This window comes from Tachypleus tridentatus, chromosome 1 (genome assembly GCF_004210375.1).
Source record: "Tachypleus tridentatus isolate NWPU-2018 chromosome 1, ASM421037v1, whole genome shotgun sequence".
Taxonomy (NCBI): domain Eukaryota; kingdom Metazoa; phylum Arthropoda; class Merostomata; order Xiphosura; family Limulidae; genus Tachypleus; species Tachypleus tridentatus.
In genome coordinates, this window is record NC_134825.1 from 146,323,254 (window position 1) to 146,349,304 (window position 26,051).

The following is a 26,051-nucleotide window of genomic DNA, read 5'->3' on the forward strand; positions in this document are numbered from 1 at the left end:
TTTTGAATTTCTGTTTATAAGCCGATCCACCTTTTTCTATTTCTACCGCACTAGTGGTACTGTTCTCTGTATAATTCACAATTCACTTGAATCACTGCAGTTACATACTGCTCTTACAGTAATAATTTGGTCTTCTTTCTTCAAATTTTTGTGTGTTTTGTCTGAAATTCAATACAAACATAAAGCAATATCGAGAGGTTAAAACAACTAGTATACAGAAAAAAAAACAGTTATGGGATCGTGAAAATAAGAGAAATTTCACGTTTTACACAAATTGTAAATGATTTATTGGAAAAAAGAAAATAACTCAGGATTTACAAACAATAATAACCACTTGCTTAAATGTGGTTTATCTTAAATTTGGTCAGCCGTCCCTAATTCACCAGTGATACACTACAGGAAAAACACATAATCCCACTAACTCTTAAGATAACGAGATTGAAATTAACATTGTAACGCCCCCACGACTGAAACGACAAGCATGTACGATGAAAGTTATCCAAACTCTGTTTAGAAACTAGTTACCTAACATTTATTGACAATATATATATAAACAGAATGACTGTAACGGCCATACAGTACTCGAACTCCAATTTCAAGAAATCAAACGTGACGCACACTAACTTTTATACATGTTAGATGGAAACGTTAATTTTCGAAACTTAAATATTGACATAAATAACGGCATACATTCCTTCAAAATATTAAGAAAATCGACTAACAGTGACAACATCATACGAGTTTCTTCAAGTTATCTAATATCTTACAAACTTGTTTTCATGGTTTGTAACACGACTTATCACCCTACACTTGTCATCTGAAGATTATGAAACTGAACTAAAACACTAAAACAACCTACTCTTAACGACGGTTATACAATTAAGTAACTGACACGTAAATGTTCCAGAAGAAACAGGTATGTGAAAAGGTTGACAGAATATGTAAATATTAACAGTGGGGATTTCTTCAAGTACATTAAGGGTAAACAAAATGTTAGAAAGGTATTAGGATACTTGACAGATAATAAAGGAAGACTGGTATCTGATGAAGAGATGGTTTGGTTATTAAATTCTGTTTTTTCTGTGTTTTTTACTAATGAAGAGTTGAGCAGTACTCCACATCTTGAAGAGTTGATAAATGGAAATGACATCAAACAAAATTACTACATTAATTCTGAGCTGGTTAAGTAAAAAATGGGAAGTTTAAAAAAAGGATAAAGCTCTTTGACATATAATACTTTCCCAAGGATTTTAAAGGAGGTTAAAGATTAGATATGTGATCCACTTACTACTATTTTTTGTCAGTCCTTAAATAATGGGTCTGGCATGGCCAAGCGTGTAAGGCGTGCGACTCGTAATCCGAGGGTCGCGGGTTTGCACCCGCATTGCACTAAACGTGCTCGCCCTCCCAGCCGTGGGGGTATTATAATGTGACAGTCAATCCCACTATTCGTTGGTAAAAGAGTAGCCCAAGAGTTGGCGGTGGGTGGTGATGACTAGCTGCCTTCCCTTTAGTCTTACACTGCTACATTAGGGACGGCTCGGTGCAGTGGGTTAACAACCTACTCACTTAAATACTTGTTGAAGAATCTGCAAGCGATTGCGGCCCTATGTTCCTAGATGGAATCTAATGGTGATAACTAACTGACTAACTAACCAGAGGATTGGAAGTTAGTTAATGTAATTTCTCTTTTCAATGGAAGTGATACAAATTTTCCCAATAATTATAGATACATTAATTTTACATCAGTTGTGAGAAAGGTTTTGGAAAGTCTGTTAAAAGGTGCTATGCAAAGTCATTTAAGAATGTTTGGAATATTATTGAATAGTCAACATGGTTTCACTAAAAAGGAACAATGCCTTGCAAATTTTCTGGCATTCTTTGAAAAGGTTATTGCTTATGTAGATGAAGTTAAGGGTGTAGATTTGGTATATTTGGATTTTTATAAAGCATTTGGTAAGGTGCACTTAAAATGGTTGTAAAAAGTATCTACAGATGTGGGGGATAACTTAAATTGGATACAAGAGCAGCTGGATGGAAGAAAGCAAGAGTTGTTACAGAGTTTAGACAAACTGGATTAATGTCACAAGTGGGTTCAGTCTTAGGGCTATTGCTCTTTTTTATTTACATCAATAACATAGATGAAGGAATAGTCAATAAATTACTTAAACTTGCAAATGATATTAAGGTTTTGGATATTGCTAGCTGTGAAGAGGATGCTACTGATTTACAAAAGAATTTATATCACTTTAAGTGTTGAAAGAATAAATGACAGATAGGTTTTAAATGTAATAAATGCAAGACAATGCATGTGGGTTATCATAATCTAAAGTACAATTTGGATAGGAATAACCTAATTAGTGTTATGAAGGAAAGGGAGTTTGATGTAATAGTTGATCAGTCTCTGAAACCATCCAAACAGTGTGCTGTTACTAGTGGTAGGATAAATAGGATTCTAGGTTCTATCTGCAGAAATATGAAATGCAATCTAAAGAAGTTATAATTTAATTATACAGGTCACAGGTTAGGCCATATTTGGAATATTGTATTCAGTCTTAGGCTCTTCACCTAAGGAAAAACATCAACCTGGATTCAGAGAAGGGTTACTAGAATGGTGCCTGGAATAGAGGGGTTGCCATACAAGGAGAGTCTGAAATCTGTCAAACTGTTTTCTTTAAATAAAAAAATAAAAAAAGGAAAGAAGAATTGGGGAAGATCTGATTGAGGTGTTTAAGGCTGTAATTGTTAGTGTTGGTGCATCATCATTTTTCATACTTAACAGTGAGAACAGTTGGAGCAGGGGACAGAAGTATACATTTTGGCAAGGCTAGCCTTTGGAATGGGTTGCCTTCAGGTGTTGTGGAGGCAGTAAATTTAAATTAGTTTAAGAAAAGGCTTAATAAATATATGGTTAATAAGAGCTGGTTTTAAGGTGTTTGTCTTTCTTAAGTTAATTTAGTTTCTTGTACGGAATATCCAAGATGGAGCAATACGTCCCATGTTGTCTCAAAACGTTATGTTAGGTGTTCAGAGTATTGCTAGTTTATGCAGTCATCGGTAAAGAACTTTAAACAAAGCTAAGTGATGTTAAAGTTTGATTGCTAGTACCTACGAAATAGCAGGTAACAACCTTGAGCGATTCAGGTACGTTCTAATTTAGAGGAAATATGGAGTAGTTATCGTTGTTGCAGTTACTACAATTATACAAAATTATACGCATTAGAGAAGGTTTCCGGAATGAAACATTACTGACTGACTTAGTCATTATCACTGTAGCATGTATCCCCATTTCGGCTATGTCAAATATTCTTTTCCAACTATTAATTGTTTGGTCTTTTTATTTTAACGCTTGTTTTATGCAGTTATTTTTAGTTTAACTTCTGTCTAATTAGCACCTGACTAACAAAATACTTAAATTCGTGGTATATTTATTACAGTACCAATATAATATAAAGTTCTTTAATTACTTACAAATGTTGAGGCGCCTTAGATGCCAACGCATTATCGGTGATTCTTAGACAAATTTATCTAATGGTGTCTATTTATTTCCAGATAGCTGACTCTCATTTGTATAATTATAAACAAGAATGGATTGTGTCATTATGAATATTTTTCTTTATCCTGGAATTAATTTCCCATGTGTTTAGACCTCTGATTTAAAACCAGTGACAAAATTAAAAAGAGCTTGGTTTAAATCGCACGAGAATTATAGTATAGTTATACTGTAATCTGTCATGGATCAGCACGGGAAGTACATCACACAAAATATACTACCTGTACATAACACATGTCAGATTACGGCAAACGACTTGACTACCACATAGAACCGTAACCGTGTTTTGCCTCATTTCTACTCACGTTATCAGTAAGGTTAAAAGAAATATATACCCTAGGTGTGTATATGTGTGTGTAAAAATTTTAAGGAAGAACAATAAATTAAAAACTGAAATTGATCAAAATGTTTAATAAAACTGGTAATTAAAACAACACAAAATGTGATATAGTGTTTATAGAAAATGTTTTATTACTGATACTAAACGAGATGATTATTATACGAAAGATTTGAAACAATGTGATCATTATACCTAATTTTTTTTCAGGGGGGGGGACCAGGCTCACTTGTTTTGATCAATTATTGACAAATTGAGATTCAACACAAAGTTACAACCAGAATATCAAAGTGACTTTGTAATTTATATGCAACAACGGCTCGTTTGGGTTGAAAATATTTTACGAACAACGTTTTTGTTGTAGCTGACCACATGTTTGAAAGGGGTTGTGTGTGTCGAAATCCGGTATTAGATGTTTGAATATATAATTTTATGAACATTTATATCCATTCGAAACTTGCATATAAATTTCTCAACAAACCAACTTGAACCAACTGCTAGGTATGTCCTTATCTTGTTGTAAATAGCTACTGCATAAACATCACACTCCATGAAAAACATGTGAAAAAGTTAAAACTTTATCTTAATTATAAATTTTAGAGACTTTGTTCAAGATCAAGTTTATAGATGAGAAATGGTGGATACCATAAAATGATGGAAAGATCATTGGCAGAGAAATTTATAAAGCTATTTTCAGCAGCTTGTGGTTTGGATTTAGGAATGAGAAGAAACTGATTACTCCACTGGATGGTATGTTTGTTAATAATGCAGACTGTAAAAACTACTTAAACAGCAAAGATAGCATTGTGCAGTTGATATAACTGCTCTTCTTTTTTCAGTTCCTGAGAAACAATCTCCAGTACAAATGTAAATAACAGTGTGCACAAGGAAGCAAATACACGTATACGTTCACTGCTGTAATTAAAAAACTAAAAACGCTACACAATATATACAGTGCACCACTAAAGTATAATTCTGTTTTTTGATTTGCCTTATCTAAGCATTCTGATGAAGGGAAGAATTTCCTGAAACCGGTGTAACTCAGTGATAAGTGGCAAATCAAGTGATATACTACACTTAATATTTAGTTGTATAATCTTAATAAAATATTAACTATTTATATGAATAATTACATTTCGTTAAAGATAATAATAATGGTGAAAAATATTCTAACGATAGAAAAGACGGTGGTATGCCATCTTTTATGGGCCAGTAAGTAATATATATATTTAATTAAATACATTTTAGTACCATAATGGCTACTGTAATTATTTAAGGTGTACTTTATATTATGTGTAGAAACGACATGTAATACAAAAGGAATTTGAAGTAAGTTATTAAATCAGAACCAGCAAGAACACGAGGATAATCCACAGTGATGGAAAAGTGTACATCAAGGAAAACAACACGGTTTCTTAAACCTATGGCGTGCGTATTTTGAGAATGTCTGATACTGACATAGGTCCCTTAATACCTTTATTTCATTTAACGTCGGAGAGGTCGCTGACAGCTATCATCATTCAATACGGTGTATCTGTGATATCTCAGTCAATTACAATCATCAAATGTATTCCAAAAGTATTAATTTAAAAAAAAAAAGGCTTACCGGATCAAATAAGTAGAAACACTAAATCATATTTTACCACACAAACCAGTTACAACAGTTCAGATATAGACCAAAACTATAGTACAATTATAGAGTGCCTGATAAACACAGACGCATATATACCAAAACTACCACACAGTACAGTCCACAAAATATAGAGACCATAAGCACAATTAATAAACAACATATAAGAATGAATGTAAAGAAGAAAATAATGAATGAAAACAAAAAATTATGACCTAAAACACAAATAAATCAACTTTAAAATCAAGTAAGAAAAGGCATTAACAAGCTACAACTTCAAAACTGGGACATCTTTTATAGATGGTCCAAACCTAAAACCGATAATTAAGAACATGATTACATACCAAAACTGAATAAACTCATCACAATATTAGAAAAGAATCAAAGAAAAACTTCTGTGAAAGGGTATCTGAGATTGTACGAACATTTAATAAAGATTTTCAATTTATGAATAAAATCAGGCAACATACCCATTTTTTGGAAAGAGGCAGAAATTACTACATTCCCAAAGGAAGGGAAATCAGCGAGTAATCCAGAAAAAAACAGACTCATTAACTTGGCCAGCTATTTAAGCTTTAGAAAAAAAGCAACAAAAAACCAGCAAACTATTGACTTATGTTGAAAACACAAATAAACTACCAGAGGTCCAAAACAAATTTCACTAGTTTGTTACGCATCGGAATTTAGGTCATTTGATGACCTGGGAAGGTCAAGTTAAATATTAGACCTCTTCATCTCACTAAACTGTTACTGATTTTTACAAATGACCGTTGTGATTTGGTTGCTGTATAATGTTTCTATTTTTTCTTCTTAAAGCTGTTAATTGTTAGAGTTCTTTTTAAGACCATGACTAGGTATGCTTAATGGAATCCAAACGATCTGCCAAAGGCTGATTTGCTTGTTTACGTTGATCCCATGTTTTTGTGACTGATTTTGGATTATGAAGTTTGCCATTTGTTGCATTACATATATCGAAGAACGGAAATAAAATGCTGTTATAACGAGTGTGAAATAGTGTTTTACAATCTTGATAAAAAGAGTAATGCAGTTTTTTTTATTCTGTGAATCTTGATATTGTGTGATGTAAGAAGGTTATCTGTTGCAACATTTATTGTTGGACATACATCATCTTGCCACGCGATTGTGATGTGTTTGGCTTTTGTTGTTCATGTGTTTCTTGGGTTTGTGGCCATAAGCATGCTGCACATGAGAGTATGTATATGATGTTGATTTGTGTGTTTTTAATCACTATTGTTTTTGGTGTTGGTAATTGAGTTATATTTTTAGTTGACGTCTGCTTCTGGTAAATATCTTTCTGATCCAAGCTTATTAACTTATTGTATATGTAATATAATCGTATTTGAATGTCCTTGAATTTTGGGCATCCTTCATAATTTGCTGTATCCTTGTTTGTAGTTACAACATAAGGGCAGTCTGAATTTCTCATAGTCTACACTGTGTGGGAGAAGCTTTCATACAGTCGCGACATAACCACATATTTGACAATTGTAACATTAGGTTACGGTTACTACCGATGTTTTTTTGTATTTTCAACAGTGATACCACAGAATGATACCATTCAGTATCATACTCTAGATATCTCGTGCATTATGAATGTATATTTTTACGGCTTTTGAATTATTTCTGTGTTGGTGCAATGTATGCTATTACACACGAGTTCAGTTTCTAGTTGTTCGGTATTAATGCTTGTATGCATGTCCTTTATTACAAAGAATTTTTGTTTAGGGTCTGACCCTGGAATGTGTACAGAAATATCTCCGGGCCTGGAAGCATCTTTGAGCCATTCTTGAAGCAAGCGATTTAGGTCAGCGGCCTCTAACAAGGACACTGCCCCTGGCTAGTCCTTTTATAGCAACTAATTTTACTTACAACGTTGTATTTCTAATGCTAGTTGGGGTTCTCTATATAAGGCCAGTATTCCTTAAATTCTTATTGAATATTTTGGTGCGTGTGTCTATTTATTTTAGGTTGACAAGCTGTATCTATACATTTTGTTTATTGTGTATGTGTTTGTTTTGGGGACAAGTTTGGCTTGGTTCACTTTGAATTTTGCACAAAACTACATGAGGGCGATATGAGCTAATGATCCCTACTTTGGCAGAGATAGACAAGACAGAAGGCAACTAGTCAACACAATCTACTATCATCCCTTGGGATAATCTTTTACCAGTAAAGAGTTGGATAGATAGTAACATTATAACGCACCAAAAGCTTAAAGTGAGAGCGTGTTTGATGATGGGGATTCGAGCCCGCGACTCACAGATTGTGAGTAAAGCGCCACAACCACCAGGAGTGTACACCGCAAAATTCCTAAAACTAACGAATGACTCAAAATTAATGTTTTTATCACATAAAAGTGTAAAAAAACCAAAAAAACATAAGGTGTGTTATCTTATGAATCTGGCTGGCAATAACAAAGAGGTAGGGAACATCGGAAAACATACATACATACAAATCAATGATTAGACTTACTCAGCGTGTAAAAATAATTAATATTACAATTACAAAGAACACAAAATTACACACGAACCAAAGCATCTGGAGTTAAGATAATTCCTCCACAACTACTCAAATATTCAGATCTTGTCAGACAGAGTCCAAACAAGTATTTTAAGAAAATTCTGGGCGAAAATGACTGTTAAACAGCCTAGACACCCAATCACACACACACATAATGATCCTAACCCCAAGCATCCCTTCCCTTAAAACAGCCATGTTGTACTGTGGAAACTGGTTTTTAGATATGGAATGTTTTATTTTGAAAGGATTATATATGGAAAAATAAAATTATTTATGTATGTTCACGTGTCTCAGTGTAACTGTGTTGAGAGTACAAGACCTTATTTGCATTAATATAAAGAGAAGCTTTGTGTGTATCTGCAAGTTAATAGTACCCAATTAATAGATATTGTTGAAAAATGGCAGGTTAATGTGCAACACCAAAAACATTAATCATCGTGAGTAAACAATGAAGAGTAACCGAAAAGACGTAATGATCCAAGTGTACATGACATTCCTACAGGTCTCATAAAACATCATTTTAACTCCAATGACCGATTTAATAATTAGGATTAACAAAATGTATCCTCGTGAAAAATGGGTGTAGGGTTATAAAAAGTGCTAATTTTTATTCGGCTAACTCTAAAAAAAAAAATCATAATAGCGTACACAGCTGTGTACAGGACAGTGTGCAAGTGTATCAGTGAATCAGTGCACTCATGTGAGTCTGACTCAAAAGGAACGAGACGGCCAACTAACGTATGACTGATTATATAACGTAATAGCCTCACACAATAGACTAAAATACAAGAGAAATAAGGTAAGAAAAAATTAGAAGTTTATTTCCTCATAAGGGTACAGGAAAACGAAAGTAATATCCTCAAGTGACATCAGGGATATCACTGAAAGATTTGTGCGAAATTTTAACTAACAAACAAGTCTTCACAATGCTTCATTTCTTTATATTAAAACAAAATACACACTTACATAAGCTTCGTTTTATAGACAACTTCTTGTAGACTGCAGTTCCCATTGCATATTATTTCGATATTTGCAGCAGTTCTACATTTCATTGTTTCTTTTTAGTTGGTCTAGTTGCTGGACGTTTTTACAAGTTATATTAGCTTTCCTTTACCATTCCTGATATTTGTAACGTTTTTTGTTTTGTTTTTCCAAATTCGAATTGCACGTTTTTTTTAATATATATACATTCGTTTTTAAGACTTCCGACAATTTCTAGTTTCTGGTCCAAAATTGAAAATACTCGTTTTTGACGTAGGTTTGAAGTCTTAAGTTGATGCTGGTTGTCAATGTATTAAACATAATATGCTCTAGAATGAACCATTCGTCTTTCACAAGGTGTAGCGAGCGCACATTATATATACTAGCAGAAACACCCGCTTTCCAGTCAGGTACAACTGCTAGTTCCTTCCGAATGCTATTAGGCCTGTGGCCTTTTCTGGAATTTTCCGACAATTCTGCAACAGTATACTCATACTCGACATTTAATAACGTTCATCATCCACGACGAAAAGGAAGTTATTGAAATTTTAGTACTAAAAATGAGCTATCATCACAACATTACATCACATAGTAGGTTTTATTGAAATATTTCTTTGTACGTGCTTGTTTGTTTGTTTCGAATTTCGCCAACTCTTGGGCTACTCTTTTATCAACAAATAGTGAAACTGACCATCACATTATATATCCCCCACAGCTGAAAGGACGAGCATGTTTGGTGTGACGGGGATTCTAACCCGTGGCCCTCAGATTACGAGTCGACTGCCTTAACCACCCCGCCATGCCTAGCCGATACGAATGGGAAAAATCTCTTCATGAGGGTGGATATTTATATATTAAACCTTCACCTTAATAGAACAATAACAGTGGGATCTATACACTATGTTGCCGCTTCATCTTTGTAATTGTTTTTGAATTTCGCACAAAGCTACACGAACGCAATCTACGCTAGCCGTTCCTAGTTTAGCAGGGTAAGAATAGAGGGAAGGCAGCTAATCATTACCACCCACCACCAATTCTTGGGCTACTCTTTTACCAACGAATAGTGCGACTGACCATCACATTATAACGTCTCCATGGCTGAAAGGGTATGTTTGGTATGATGGGGATCCGAACCCACAATCGTCAGATTTCGAGTCGAGCGTCTTAACCACCTGGTTATGTCGGGGCCTCTTTCTAGATGTAGTTATAAATGAAAGTGCTTTGGTTTTCTGTTGCAATACTCATGAAATTTTCAGTAAAGAAAAAATAATGAAACGTTTGTTTTTCATTGTTTTATACTTGAAACTTACTCCATTTTCTTTGTAATTTTTCTTGATTAAATATGAAACATCATTTTTGTGGAAATTTTAATCGTTTTATTTATTGCTCAAGTATAAATGTACTAGCCCTAGTTATAAAAATATTACCCAGTTATGACTGGTGATGATTTTCGAGATCCGTGTTTTGGGCGTGTACATTGCTAGCTCCATTATTTCATAAGATATAGCCATTGAATCAGTGATGAAACCATTTGTTTATAAAATTCGCCTTTAAAACCAATGATAGACAAACATGATGACTAGTAGAGCCATTGTATGTATCATAAAAAATACGAGTTCAGGCGCTTTCTTGCTGTCTTTCTCACTGTTCACGATGACCGAAGAAGGTCGAAACGTTGTTCGCTTCTCTACATAAAAAAATTTTCTCAACCAAAACCAGCCGTTTTAACATATATTTTTCTCTACAAGTGGGTTTTCTCGTCATCATTTACAATGAGCATATTGTTCCGGCAATGGGATGTTAACCGTAAACTTTCGGATTTATAGCATTAGACGTTAGCCAATAGATCATAACCGGGTTCCTTAAATACTACCTTTCTGTAAAGCTTTGTTGCTGTACGCTGCGACTATGATCATAGGTATTCTTTATGACGATGTGAAATATAGATGCATGGTTGTAGCTTCTGTTGTGGGTGCCAGTGAAGGGTCTAAGTTTTTTTTATATATCGTGGGTAATTTGTTTGCTTTCTCTAATGCGAGCTACCTGTATAATCGCTACACGGGATGGGAAACAATATGGTTTGGTTGTGTTGGAGCGAAGCCATATTGGGCTATTATCTGTTTTGTCCACCGTAGGGTATCTAAAGCAAGATTTTAGCAGAGAACATCAGTATACAAATATAACAAAATCGAACTGAAGCGTTTGAAGGTCATATAAAATGGCTGATTACTTGGTGCAAAGAGGTATAACACGTGTGAACTTAATCAGATGAAGAAATCTGTTTATTCTTTTTATATAGTGCTAATAAAATCTATAACTGTTAATGGAAGTATTCGTAACTATTAAGTGGAAATATTTTCTTGCTCTTTCGCTGTCATGAGACATCGCTTTAAAGCAACCGTGCGATCCACACGCACAAATCCACTAGCACGTGGAAATAACTCCTTTTGCGTGGTTTTTCTCACGAAACGGCCTGATAATTGTAGTATCACCTGAAATTACAATTTGCTTTACATCAATTAATAAAAACAGCAATGTTTTCAGAATGGTATACTGGGAAAATATCCTCTATTTATTAATTCATCAGAATATTTGTTATCAGTGTTAAATATTGACTCAGGTCTAACTTTATAAATAACTCCATTTGCAACTATACATTCTCGTATTCACATACCTTTCAGAAATAACACTGATGCCAGTGTTAGACCATATTTGGAATACTGTCTTGGGTTCTTTACCTGAGGAAAAACACTGAAATGTAGAAAATGGTTCAGAGAAGGGTTACGAGAATGTTGACTGGGATTGAGGGGTTACCATGCAAGGAGAGGCTGAAATCTCTCAAATTGTTTTCTCTTGAGAAAAGAAGAGTTAGAGGTGATATAATTGAGGTGTGTAAGATTGTAAAGGGATTGATTGTGCTGATGCATCATCTTTTTTTCACATTCGACAGAGAGAATCGTAGGCACAGGGAACATACGAGGTCTGTTCCAAGTTTCACTGTGTCGGTATTTGGGTATTGATGTTGTTAAATACCCAGGAGGGTCAGGTACATTTGACCTCTTCCTCCCTCCCGAACGATTATAGCGTCTGTCTTTAGGGTTTGTTTGTTTTTTAAGCTTTGGGCCAGAGTAAAAGTATAACATCATACTCAGGCCCATTTCAAGGCTATACGAGGTCTGTTCAAAAATACGCGGACTGTTTGAATTGCGCGGCTCCAGTTGGTTCCAGGGGAATCCGCTTGGTGTCGCTAGGTTCGCACAGATCAGCTGATTACGACGCCATTTCTCGATTGCAGATATCTTCATTTATGTATTAGCTACGCGGTTTTAAGTGAAATGCGATTTTTTCGTTTGGCGGATTTCAGAATGAATGACCTGAAAAAGCAACGACTTGCTGTGAAATTTTGTGTTAAACTTGGAAAATCTGCGACTGAAATTTTGCTATGCTTAACACGGCTTACAGTGATTTTGCTATGAATCGTACGGCATGTTTCAAGTGGCATGAACGTTTTAAGGATGGTCGACAGTCCATTGAAGATGATGAGCGTTCTGGACGTCCTTCCACGTCAACTGACGACCCACACGTCGACAAAATCAACACCCTGGTGCGGGCAAATCGACGTCTGACTGTCAGGGAGCTTGCTGAAGAGTGTGGAACATCAGTTGGATCTTGTTATGAGATTTTGACCGAAAGATTGAAGATGCACCGCGTTGCTGCGAAATTTGTGCCTCAGAACTCGTGAGTTTTTGGCCAAACACTCGATCACTGTTCTTCCCCACTCCCCTACTCACCTGACCATGCTCCTTGCTATTTTTTCTTGTTCCCCAAACTCAAAAGACCCTTGAAAGGAAGAAGATTTGAGACGATTCCCGAGATTAAGGCAAATGCGACGAAGGAGCTGGATGACATTACAAAAGAAGCGTACCAGGACTGTTTCAACAAGTGGAAACACCATTGGGATAAGTGTGTGCGTTGGGGAGGAGAGTACTTTGAAGGGGTTCCAGACCTGTAACTTCTAAATAAAGTACATTTTGTTTTATGACGTCAGTCCGCGTATTTTTTGAACAGCCCTCGTAAGTACAAGGTTTAGCATGGTAGAAATAATTTTCAACTAAGACTGTTGTATTTTTCTTAGAGGGTGTTTGGATTTTGAAATGGTTTGCCTTCGGATGTTATAGTAGAAGCAAGTAAGGTGAGTTTAAAAATAACTTATTAAGTATATGAATAATAAAAGGCTGGCTTTATGATTATTTATTTCAATTTAGTTCAGAGGATGGAAAGGTTGAAATGGACCAAGAGGTTCCATATTGTTTGAAAACTTTATGTTATATTAAATCTTATTTTAAATTGTTTTTGCGATTGTTATAGTTATCGTGGCAACGCTTCGTAATGGAGGAGGTGATATACAAAAGGTATCGAATACTCTTCCCGATTTTGTGTTGATAAAAGGGATACATTTAAACACATCCAGTTGGATACTCATCGGAACTCTGTCGCAGGATGCTCTAAATCAACAAGTTGGTGAGGGCTCAGTCAAGTGCTTCCACCTTTTGGTAATGGGAAACAAAAGTTATACATTTTCATTGATTATGCATACCAATAAGGCTTATGGGTATTGGTAGGGTTCATATAAAGGGCCAACACCATGTTTCCACACCAACAGGTGTGAAGATTAAATGGATGCATGTACAGTACTTACATTGGAGTTGGAATTTGTACTGAAGCGAGGTGTATGAAAACAAATATGGGGAAATAAAGAAAAATACATATCTAAATAAGAAAGCTATGCAAGTCTGGCTATTGACTTCTTGTATTTCACCAAAAATTACATGTATTATGATTGAAACTTAACATTACAGTTAAACTAAATATTTTTAGTAATTTTTATTAAAATTGTAAATTTTTGTTTGGATATAAGCACAAATAATACGTTCTTTCAGTCCGTTGACCTGCACTGTAAAACCTAATTACTTACATACATGTTTCGCTCCTCTTGAAGATATTTCAGTGGGAACTCATGACTGGCTACCGAACTTGAGAAAAGGAACCAAACAAGATAGGGATGGAAGTGGGCATATTACTCAATCGGCTTATTATCATATAGCAAACTAAGCTGTTTCTATTTTACATGGAGAATAAAGTTTCTATATTATTGGTTTTCCCACTTTGTCTATCAAAAGGTTGGTGTTTGAATAGAATCCCAGCTTTCATTATCATACCTTTCCTTCAACTAACTTCAGAATACTAATTTTATGGCTATTTTACAGAGACTAGAAACTCTTGTTCTATTTCTTTTGCCAGTGACAATGGCGGTAATGTAAGAATTTTATTCTACATGCGAAATCGAGAAACTTTAGCCTGCTATGTGATTATTATCCGACAAAGTGATGTGTACCTCCATCCTTATCTTGTTTAGTTCCTTTATTTTATATAGTTCAGTAGCCAGCCTTACATAGCATTTTTATTTAGCAATAAGATTTTCCTTATAATTTTTTTTTATAATAAGGTTTACACGAGTTATAAAGTGTATTCTAAAGGTTTACAAGTTTACCACAAAATAATAATAAAATAGGCAATCAAAGATCGTGAAGACTGTTTAGGAAAACCAGAAATATTGAATATTCATTGGTTTTCCACTTTGGAACGCTCTGGTTAACTGGAAATCAACATGTACACCTGAGATAGAACAACTATACCTGGTAGCTCTTCATATCTAGCTTCTGAAAACTTGTAAAGAAGAAAATCCATATGACTTTTGTATTGCTTTATGAGGGCTTTGTGTCTTCCTTACACAGAAAGTGCTAGTCACTCTCCGATAAACATGACTTGTAGCGTCAAAAATTTCGTTTATGTTGGCCAATTCTGAATAATGATTAATTAACAGGGTATGCAAAAACTGTATATATGATGCATAAGTACTGGGAATTTTGCCTTGACATGTTCTGCATTGTTTTGCAATCGGTGTGACAACGTTTGTCACGAGACAGTCTACGCAACAGGTTGCAAAAAATGTAAGGAAGGCCATTCATTCAGGATATTCAACGTTAAAATATTTGCATACATTTGCTGAAGTAATATCAGCATTGATGAGGAGGTCAAAAGAAGTGAAGGTAAAACAAAATACGTTTGTATTCATGAATACTGTAATAGACAAAACTGTGGAGAAATTTTCTGCAATATGCGACGTAGATATTCTTTACGTCCTTCTACAAACAGCAGGGTCAAGAGCATATGAAAATACTATCGAACACGGAATGGATGCAGAACGTTAGAGGAACGTCTATTAAAGGTAATTTAAATATGCTTCAAGAACCCCAAGCGCTACGGGATGAACCAATATTTTCCAATAATGACAGCACTGAAATATAACAGCGTCTTCTCAATTTCGCGAACAATTCGTTCTTCTTGTTACAAGATATGCAATTATCCACGAGTTCAAAGGAAGATAAACCACACCTTACACCTACGGTTGGGGTTACAGAACAAAGCTCAACCAATTTGAAAGAAAATTAAACATAGAAAAGACAAAGTTTAAACAAAAAGTCACTCTCTTGGAATCTCCATCCTTACTAATGGTATTTTTTATCAAAACCTTTTTATGGAAATATAAATGTGTTCACTTACTACTTCAAGCTTCCCAGCTGCCAGAAAACAATATTTCATGATGGACTTCGTATTTTGTCATGGTGTACAATGCATTCTCCAGCACGAAACACATCTTTCTGGAACAACAAATCTCTTTAAATAAACAAAAAACCTTAAAAATATGTATTAAAATATTCAAATAGGACTTTACTCGTCCTTCAGAACAAAAACCGAAGTTTTTTCTTTTATTTATTCCAGTATATCTTATTACTTCAACTTTAAGATGCATCTTTTTTTCATATTTTTCCAAACTTAAAATTAGAGTGCGTCTTAAATTCGAGATATTATTTTTAACTCTTCCAAAGTCTCGAAAACATTTTCCTCAAACAACAAAGCCCCCCAGTGAGTTAGCAGTATATCTGCGGACTTACAACGCTAAAAACCGGGTTTCGATACCCATGGTGGGCAGAACACAGATAGACTATTGTGTAGCTTTGTGCTTAATTCAAAACAACAACATCAAACAACAAAGATTTTCGAAAAAATTGTACATAAACAAACAGATTGAACTGCATTTCAAAAATAGCTTAGAAAGATAAAAAAAACATGTACAGGCGATATTATATTGCGTTTTTTATTCACAGAAAAGCGTTTTACGTACGATTCCGAATTAAAAAAAATTATTTTGTGCGCCGAACAGATTGGAAATTGTGCAGCAGGTAAAAAGTATACTGTAAGCAAAGCAAATGTATGTTATAGGCGTGGTATGAAAACCAAGTTGTTTTCTTGTAAGAAAAGTACAAAGTCATTTTCTGGCCCAAGGAAAAAAGGAGATCCTAAAATTTATGCCGCCATTTTAATATATTTCAGAGAGTTAAAAATAAAGGACTGTCTGTAACGAAAGAAGTGTTAATGTTAAAAGGAAAAGAATGTGCAGGAAATAGTGGTATTTCTTTCAAGGCTGGTGTAAGAAATTTTTGAAACGAGAAGGTTTATCAATATGGCGAAGGTCAACAATTAGTCAAAAATTACCGTCAACTTTTGAAGATGTGGAATATGGAACGCAAGATGACATTCTTTTGGACAACAGAGATTCAAGCGATGAAGATGCTTCAACTTCACAATGTAACAAGATGGTCAGAAGAAACATTGGAGTAGCATTGTGATTAAAGAAAGCAGGAAGAAATAATATTGTAATGAAAATTTCAAATTTCCTGTATATTTTATATCTTTTTTATTATATTTCATTTTTATTACATTATTAACATTTTTGGGTCCTTAATACACACTTTTCAAACATATTTACCTTTTTCTAATTATCATCTAATTTTTTTTTTATAAGTGGGGTGCGTCTTAAATTCGAAGTAATACGGTATATTAAAACATGGCTAATGAGAAACGTACAGCTGGCAGATGATTGGTTTGTGTGTGTTTTCTTATAGCAAAGCTATATTGGGGTATCTACCGAGTCCACCGAGGGAAATCGAACCCCTGATTTTAACGTTGTAAATCCTTAGACTCACCGCTGTAGCAGCGGAGGACTTAGCACTAAGACTAAAGGGAAGGCAGCTAGTCATTACCACCGAGCGTCAACTCTTGGACTACTCTTTATCAATGAATAGTGGGATTGACCGTCACATTATAACGCCCCCACGGCTGAAAGGGCGAGCATGTTTGGTGCGATGAGGATTCGAACCTGCGACTCTCGGATTACGAGTTGAGTGCCTTAACCACCTGGCCATGCCGGGCCTTCACTAAAGCGAAATTGTTCAATACTTTTTTTTTTTTTTAACTTTTTTGATGATGTGTCACCTGAAAAGGGATGATAACTGAATCTAGTTAAACTGGACCCGTACTGGCAGTGGAAATCCTCACAAGTCAGTACTCAAACATTTACTTATTTTATTTACATTAATGATACTGATAGAGGGATTTCTAGTACTAGCTGGAGTACTCATCCCTTGGAAGGAAATTTTGTAAATTCATGATTAATAAAAGGTTATCTTTGGATATAAAGTTGCTCCATTATATGTAATTGAAAAAAAAAAAAAAAAAAAAATGAAATATCGCCTAAAAAACAGCAAAACACAAAATTAACCATTTTTTATGTATCTGCTCTTAGACCCAATGAACATCTACATCAAATTCCGTGAAAACCTAAATACATGGTAGAAGTGGTGGTAAAAAAACAAAACGCCCAGAAAAACGCAAGACGTAAAATGAAAAAAAAAAAAAAAAAGTATTCCCGCATGGACTTAATGATCCTACATACCAATTTGGGTGAAGGTTTATCCAAATCCTGCAAAGTAGTTACAAGGTTATACGACAGACAGTACTATTATTATTATTATTATTATATATGAAAATATTACGTTACATTCTTTGACCTTTGTGATTTCGGCCTATCTTATTAACTCGTACCTCCATCTAGCGAACATTTAAAATACAACTTTAATAATATTCCAATGGTTTGTTTGTTTGTTTGTTTTAGATTTCGCGCAAAGCTACACGAGGGCTATCTGCACTAGCCGTCCCTAATTTAGCAGTGTAAGACTAGAGGGAAGGTAGCTAGTCATCACCACCCACCGCCAACTCTTGGGCTACTCTTTTACCAACGAATAGTGGGATTGACCATAACATTGTAACGTCCTCACGGCTGAAAGAGCGAGCATGTTTGTTGCGACGAGGATTCGAACCCGCAATCCTCAGATTATGAGTCGCACGCCTTAACACGCTTGGCCATGCCGGGCCTTATTTCAATGGAGAAAATAAAGTTTTTCGTGACGTGAAACGGAGGCGAAACTGGAAAATCTAAATGCCCACAGCATAAAAATTTCGCGAAGTTGGAGATTGCTCATCGCGTAATAAACGTTTTTTCCAGTATCACACATATAAGAAAGAATTTTGTTATTGTATGATGCAAGTAAAGAATATGGGTGACATAAAACACGTTTCTAGCTGCACAGAGGATGTCAGAATACAACAGAATGACTCAGATCAACTGGTCGGTTGAATAAATGCTTGACAAATGGCTTTAATTATAAAAAAGTGCATTGTATTATATTGGATACATTATTCAAGTTGTCCAGACAGTGCTGTAGCTGTCAGAACAAAACTAATATATTTAGAATGTGTTTATAGACATTTAAGTATAATACAAAAGAAGTAATTACTTCTCTGTGCAAATCTATCCAATAAAAGATACTAACTCACTGGAAAGGGTTTCAGAAAAGTGTTTTTATGATGATTCTGGTGATAGAAGGATTATTTGAGTGGGATCAGATTAGGATATAAATTTACAGGGTTATCTGAAGAATCAACATGGTAAAGATATGATTTCTTTCTGCTGTATTCTGAAGATAACAGGACAAGAGAAGTTCAAGATTTTGCAAGAAAGCCTATTTTTCATTTAAACAGTTATTTTTCTAACAGGATGAGTTGCCACTGGTAGTAGTGGAGGACAATACTTGACAAAAGTTTAAAATGGGATTAAATAGTTTCTTGAAAAATATAAAGGATAGGTTTAGTTTTTTTTTTTATTTTTGCTCAGAAATGGGCATGCAAGGACAGCTTTGGAGGATTAAATGGTCCATTGTTGCCTGTATTTTATGTTATACTGATCATCTCTATGATTTGAAGGTAAAGCCACAACTTTATTTAATTTTTCTCCTACCCCCTAATTGTACTGGTCTGAGCATTATTATGCTAATTGACTTACAAAACTATACAAACAGCTTCTCTGATAAATAGTTTACTAACTGTTTCACTTCAGCAAGTGACAAACTAAGTACTGTTGTTTACCTGCAGGTGGTAATACCATTGCCATCCTGAAGTCAAAAACTTTAATTATTGCACAGGTGAGTAAATAAGCTATATAAACCTAGTAAAAACTATCCTTACATTAGAGAATGTAAAAACAAAATAACATTCACAGAAAAAAGTATCCTTCCACTTTTTAAAGTTTAAATGAAGCAACAGTGAACTTCAAACACTGGTGCAACAGGGGTCTGAAAGTTTTCTTAATTCCAAAAATTTCACACAAAACTACATAAATGTCTGCCTGTACGTAGATGTCCCTAGTTTATAATTGATTGACAGGAAAGAAAGTAGCTAGCCTGTAATAGTATTCATTGATTGTCATTTTTTTTTTCACAAAAGATGTTAACCATAAATCTTTGGATTTACAGTTAGGGCATTTTATATGCTAGGTCATGTCAGTCAATATGTCTGCAAATTACCTAGACTTTTCAAATAATGAAAAATAACAACTATAAAACTTAATAGTAATTATATCATTGATTATGCAGTTTTGTTGACTTCAGAATTTTTAAGGTTAGATAATAAAATACATCAACAAACAAGTAATAATGCACATGCCAAAAAAAAAATGTGATGACAAAGTAATATCAAAACAAACAGGGGCATAGATCCTGGGGGGATACATCCCCCTTTCATTTTAGGTGGGGGGGTATGGTGCATACAATCATCCCCCCTTGGTCTGTTGAATTGTTTTATTGCATCACAAGCTTACAAATTGTGCATTTGTTCTTGTGTTCTTACAAATCGAATTACATAATTAAGCCTAGATGTAGGCTTTTTCAGTAGCCAAAATGCACATCTTTAATATAGGTGTGCTTCTAAGCTTTTCGATCTAAGCAATAGTTCATAATTATCAGTCAGTTGGCCTAAAGCTTCAGAGGTCAGGCAAATTCAAGACAATCTTTGAAAATATTGTATCGTCAGAGAGCCACAATGGTCCAGTTAAATACATCTGCCCACTGTGTCCAACACACTGGTTGTGCTGCCTATCTCCAATTACATGTGCTAATGATCACTACAGTGACATTGTGATTCTTTGTCTGAATTAGCAAATGAAAAATCAGATGTAGCAGTGAAAGCATGAGGTCTGCTGGACAGATTTGACAAAGGAAAGACAGTTTTAGGATTGTTGATGGTTCAGCATTCATTAGCTGCATTAGAGAAACTAAACCGTGCATTCCAAGCAAAATCAGCAACAGTATCTGGCATGATTGAAGCATCTGCAATGACAGTTGAGCAATTGCGGATATTGCAAACAGAGGAAAATTACAAGATATTTGATGAAGCTGAGAAAAAGGTAACTTCCCTAGATCTGGTGCCTATTGAACTACCACACATTCGCAGACCCCTCAGAAGGATCACAGGTGATGGCTTAACACACCATTCTGCAACAGCTAAAGATTACTACAGAAGCCAATATTTTGAATTTGTGGACACAGTCCTAGAACATCTGACCACTAGATTCAATGCAGACAACAATGACTTTAGGCAATATCTGGCACTTGAGAACATGATCACATCTGGCAAGATTGACAACTCGGTAATAAACTTCTATCCAGAAATATTTGCACAACAGCTCAAGTTTCAGTTGTCCATGTTCAAAGGAACAACAAAAGCAGTATCTCTGAAAGGTGCGAAGGATACTTACTGTAAAATGCATGAAAAAAGCCAGCAGAAATTAAGTGAAGTGTTTCTTCTCATGAAAATTTTGCTTGTATGTCAGTATCCAACTGCGAATGTGAACACAGCTTTTCTGCATTAAGACGGTTAAAGGCGTGGTTAAGGTCAACTATATTTCAGTGTTACCTCAACCATGTGGCAGTTTGTCACATTCACAAAGATGAGGTCGACAAGATAAATATAGAAGAGCTTGTGAATGAATTCATAAATAGATCATCACAAAGGAGGTCTATGTTTGGGAACATGTAGACTAGAGGACTAAATGAATCTTACTTCAATGAAAAGTATGAATAATTATGTGCTACATTGTATTGATGTGTAATTTTCAAAAGTTCGCAAAGACATTTTAATTATTTTTATCAAACAACATGAACAGTTTTTCAGTAAATATAAACTTAAAGGGTAATTACTAATTTTATTAATATTTGAAAACATAATTCATGCAATGAAAGTTATTAGTAACCTTGTCAAATATAATGGCCATCTTTTATACCGTGCAGTGTGCAGGAATAAATTCATGTGGCAGTTAATTTGTGATACATTTGTCTTTATTCTATTAACATTTTGAAAACTGTTCACAACACCTCACTTATACAAATTTACATGGAAACCTTGAAGTATCATGGCAATAAGATTACTCTGTGACTGCATGTTTATAGCTTTCATATTCATGTAATCAGAGATTACCAATTTGCAAATTGAACAGTCCACATAAGTGGTTGCAAAAATCATCCCCCCTATTGGGTGTAAAAATCTACACCCCTGAAAACAAAGTTCAAGCCACAAGACTGGGAATGGCTAAAGTGTTCACCATCTGCATATAAGAAACTTAGTTCTTTCTGATTAAAAGCAGCATCAAGAGCACATTGAAGTGAACTATTAGTTGCAATGGTCGTATGGTACACAAACGTATTATCACAATGATGATTTGAAACTTATGTAAATGGATTAGACATTTCAGGTGAATGAGTGTGACAAATCTTTAGAAAGGGATGCTTTATTGTGCAACCTCAAATCATCTGATGTGAGAGGAGGAAATTACTGATCATAGTTAAGAGTTCTGTGAAACCAAGAGACTGAGGGTGTTGGGTTGTCACAACTTTATGAACATCAAAGTGAAATTTTTGGTAAATTTTTCTGTGTACAAAGATACTGTCTGAACTACTTGCACATGTTTCACATCTGAACATGCCCTTATTCTTTTCAGACTTAAAATGATGGAGCTGTACAAGTCAATGACAAAGCAACCTTGAAAAGTGAAGTGTATACATGGAATTGTATTTAAGTAAGATATGCAATATTACAAAGACAGTGTGTGTCTTTTTATCCTTTCATGGTCAAAAGAAATGATGCAGTCTTTAATTTTCTATTTCATGTAAAATTATAATAGTGCATCTCTTCAAAGTTTATAAGTATACCAAAATCCTTCTTGTAATAAGGAGATAAAAAAACACTAAAATTACTCTGAAGTTTTATCAAAGTGCTATACTAGGCCACAGTAACCTATTCACTTCTATTGGAACCTGTTACAGAAATAAATTATACAAATTTGCAAATTCATTATGTCATGAAAGTTTTAACAGTCATGAAAACCTATATACATTAACATTAAAATCGTAAAAATAAATCAGCTAAAAACAAGTAACTGATCAATTAGAGAACCTTATCCTTAAGATAGTCAAGCACAAATAATGAAAATTATAAATAACAGTAAGAACCTAAACAATAAACACTCATTACATTATTTGGCAAGCTACTTCACAACTCAGTAGTAACATAACTAATTTTGCTGATTATGCAAAGATGATAGGAAAGGATATTTTGAAAATGTTTCTTTGAAAGTGAAAGTGTAGTCGTTGACAAGTTATTATTTGGTATGTTATAAATTTTGTGAAATTGATTGCATACACATTGTAGCAAATGCAGTTAGTTTGAATTATTTTTACAGAAAAATAGCAGCAAGGGTTTTAGAGAAGGTTCAGAATTGGATATTTGAGTCACTTACTGGGAGGTGATAAAAATTGTCCAAATAATTATAAGCCTGTTAATTTTAAACAAGTAATTGGAAAAATGTATGATGAAAGATATTTTGCAAAGTAATTTAACAAAGTTTGGAATTTTGTTAACTAGTTAAAATGGTTTCACTAAGGGAAGATCTTGCCTTACTAATCTACAACATTTAAAAAAGTTACTGCATATGTACATTGGGGTATAAATGTGGATTTGATGTGTCTGAATTTTCATAGTGTTTGAAAAGGTGCCAAATAAAGGCTTGTTAAAAAGATTATCTCTGTAGATGTGGAGATTAAATTAGCTCACTGGACAGAAAACTTGTTGAATGGAGTTCATTCAAACTGAACTTGTGTCACAAATGGGGTATCAGGATCTGTTCTGTTTTTGATTTACATCAATAATGCAGATGGAGGATTGCCCAATAAATTAAGTTTCTGATGATATTAAAATTTTGGGTGTTGCTGACTGTAAAGATGCTGCTACTTTACAAATAAATGTGGATTATCTGGTGATTTAGACAGATAAATGGTAGACAGCTTTTGATTATAATAAATGTAAGGTAATGCATGTGAGATATGATTTGAAGTATGAGTACAATTTAAATGGAAATAACTTTATTAACAGTATTACAAAAAAAACAATACTGGCTATCTTGGTGACCAGCCTCTTAAGCCATCCAGTCAGTGTGCTAGTAGCAGGACAAATTAGAATTAAATTGTATGTATAGAAGTACTGAACAGAATCTCAATAGGTTATAATTTCATTGTGTAGGTCATTGGCTAGGCAAAATTTGGAGCACTGTGTTCAGTCTTAGGCTCATTAGTCAATGCAGAAACAATTGTTGGAAAGAATTCAGAGAAGGGCTACTAGGGTTATAACTGGGACAGAATGGTTGTTAGAAGAGATATGGTTAAGGTGTTTAAGATTGTTAAAAATATAGTATTAATGCAATATCTTCTTTCATACTTAATGAAGAATGATAAAAATAGGGGACACAAATATAAATTCTGGCAAGGTGCGAATCATCTTCAACTAAGCTTTATTTTTCTAAAAAGGAGGCTGACCTTTGTAATGAGTTGCCTTTAGATATGGTGAATGCAATTAATTCAGGGAAGTTTAATAGAAGAATTTATATATATTTAAATGATAAGGGTTGGCTTTCAGTGTTTCCACTTTAAAGTTTAGTTTAATGGGTGGGATGTCAGATGTGAACTATCATATCCTTTTTTGTCTTTGAAGTGTGAGCATATATTTATATGTATGTTTATGTTAGATAAAGAGCAAAGAATAATTAAGTTTTCTTTCTTTCCTTTTTTCTCTGAAAAGCAAAAGCCTAAAGACAATTTGACAGTTTTTAAAAAATGTTATGGGTTTAAATGATACTCATGAGTTGTGAGTATTCTGTTAGAATTGCAAATTTATATGGTTGGAAAGGTGAATGTTAATATAAAGAGTAATATGCAAGTTTAATTATCAAGGCGAAGTTAAATACAGACTATAACATATACAAATTTCAAATTAGTTAAGACTTTTGAAGATTATTGTTCTTAAATACTCTAGATAAAGATACTACTGATTATTTAGTGTAGCTCTTACAGACAATAAGACTCCTTTCTATGCATACAAACAATGAAATCAAACTTTTTGTGCATCAAAATTATTGAGGGAATTGATAAGGCTAATACATTTGTTATTGTTTAGTTTATGTTGAATTTAAGAGCAGGAGGATAAATGGATCATAGATATAAGAATTTGGAATAAATTATAACTAAAGTGATAGAGGCTACAACTTATTAGTTTTAAAAAATGATTTATAATTAATTTTTTTTAAAATCAGAACTCGATTTAAAGATTTATTTTTGTTCATTTGGAAAAGTTGGGAGATTGAACATACCCAATGGTTTCTCAGTTTTGCCAAAAGAGAATGTCATATGCAAATGCAATGTAGACAAACATCTTTTATCAGTGAATGCCACTTTCATGAACTTTGCATGGCATTTAAATATTTCCTGTTAAATACTCAAGATTTTCAAGTTACATGAACATATGTAATTCTGTGATTCACTTCCTAACACACAGATATATTTTACCTACTTTTTATGCTTATAAATTTTCATTAAGATTTATACATTTATGAGTAATACTTTAATGACAATTTACCGAAAAGAACTGCAACTGTTTAAAATAAAACTGAATTATCTTACTGAACTAAGTTTGGTTGTTTCATATCATAAACTTGGGATAATATTCTTTGATTATAGATTATCTATCTTGAGATAAACAAAAAATATCCAACAAGGATTTGTTGTTTACAAAACATCCAAGCTTAACATGAAATCCTAGCTTGTGGGTTATATACTTAATATTTTGATGGATAAAAATATAAACTAACGTTAATAAGAAAACACCATTCTCACTATTACTATTAGTAAAACTAAAATGAAAAGAAATTAGGTTGGAAAATAAAAATTTATAGAGAATTAAGCATTAAACTTACCTCAAATAACGGTTTAAAATGTGAAAGACATTTTTAAACATCTAATACTAGCTGTAAAGGATGCAAATAAAATCAAATACCACTGATATCTTCAATGTCCTTATCTCTCGATAACATTTTCACTTGTAGGAGCACTGTCGCACTTGTTTTTCCTTTTATGCCGCACTGACTCTCACAACACCACTACCACTGTACTACTAGAGCTTTTAATTTTCAATTACAATTTATTTTTCTAAGAAAAATGTTGGTCGGTTACAAAAAATTCAAAGATAATGCAAAACCACAGAAAAAAAATTAGAAGTAGCTTACTATATATATTAATGTCTGTACTTGTAAATAAATAATTTGATAAGACAAATTTATAGTGCTCGTAATCACAACTCACAAAAGTTTAGATCTGCAGCGCAACTAGGAG

At 34.0% G+C, this 26,051-nt stretch overlaps 1 long non-coding RNA gene across 3 annotated transcripts; it reads right to left on the reverse strand.

The window, feature by feature from the left end:
• Positions 1-21: 21 nt before the first annotated feature.
• Positions 22-25,845, reverse strand: LOC143226251 (uncharacterized). 3 transcript variants are annotated; one of them, XR_013014458.1, is made up of 3 exons: positions 25,637-25,773; positions 15,667-15,764; positions 22-161 (listed from the first exon to the last, which is right to left on the reverse strand). It is a non-coding gene; the product is annotated as an uncharacterized LOC143226251 (long non-coding RNA). The 3 variants fall into 3 exon arrangements; XR_013014452.1 differs by lacking the exon at positions 22-161 and adding an exon at positions 8,860-11,534 and having other exon boundaries at positions 25,717-25,845; XR_013014438.1 differs by lacking the exon at positions 22-161 and adding an exon at positions 8,860-11,534.
• Positions 25,846-26,051: the final 206 nt, after the last annotated feature.